Raw genomic sequence first — 890 nt, 5'->3', positions numbered from 1 at the left:
ATCCCACCGCTAAGATTTGGGTCTCTAGTGAGAACTCATCATCTACAAGGATCAGTTTCTCTTTGTCCTCTGGTTGCTTTTTTGCTGAGAGTTGCTCACCATCTTTACCCATTATAGAGTCATTCTCGCACAGATACTGCCTAACAACATAGCGGCCATTATGTCCTTTGTCATCTTCTGTTGTCGGTTGGGGATTCCATGGTGTAGCTACTTGTTCCCATTCCGAGTCGACCCCAATGGACTTATTCAGTTTGCCCTGGTAAATAAATTCTAGTTGTTGGGGCTGGAAAATAAGTTGAAAGACTGGAAGCCCCATTTCTACTAGTGCTCTTACCCTCGAGGGCAGTATATCCAGACTTTCCCGTCTGGCGGCGCTCCAATAAAGTCAAAGAAGAAAGTGCTAGACAAAGTGTTGGTGGAAGCTAGGGATGTTAAGGGGCGTCAACTTTAAGTCCATCAATTCTTCGATCTAACAACTATCAATTGGTTGCTACTATTGGAAGCTTTCGGTTGGATGAATAGAAGCTTCAAACTCTCTAGAGGCTGAGGAGGAAGTGGTAGCTGTCGAGCGGCCAAGAAGAAGGTCCGCGTGGCCGCTCACATTGAAATTGCTCGCCTTGAAACTGCTGGAGTGGTAGGTCAACCGAAACCCAAGGTGGTTCTTCCTTGAGAAGATTTGTAAGCCACAGAACTTGTTTATTCCATTTCCGATTCATCTATTTTTTTAAAATTGCTATTGATGAGCTAATCTTCATCGAGAGGACTACATTTTGGGCCCGCACTAAAAGTTCTCTTTCAGATACAAGTCTGTCGGTTGCTCAACAACAATAGGTCGAGAAGACGACTAGTTTGGCGAAGTCAAGCCGCCGTGAGGGAGAGGGTTCTATACA

At 45.1% G+C, this 890-nt stretch overlaps 1 protein-coding gene across 2 annotated transcripts in view; it reads left to right on the top strand.

Moving 5' to 3' along the window:
• The window catches only part of LOC110031499, a 40,929-nt gene that overhangs the window by 31,510 nt on the left and 8,529 nt on the right, over positions 1–890 (top strand). The window lies entirely within an intron of this gene.

The sequence above is a fragment of the Phalaenopsis equestris genome, unplaced genomic scaffold, assembly GCF_001263595.1.
Source record: "Phalaenopsis equestris unplaced genomic scaffold, ASM126359v1 Scaffold000834, whole genome shotgun sequence".
NCBI classification, from domain to species: Eukaryota; Viridiplantae; Streptophyta; class Magnoliopsida; order Asparagales; family Orchidaceae; genus Phalaenopsis; species Phalaenopsis equestris.
Note: the sequence above shows the minus strand (reverse complement) of the source record. Positions and strands in the feature narration are given on the sequence as shown.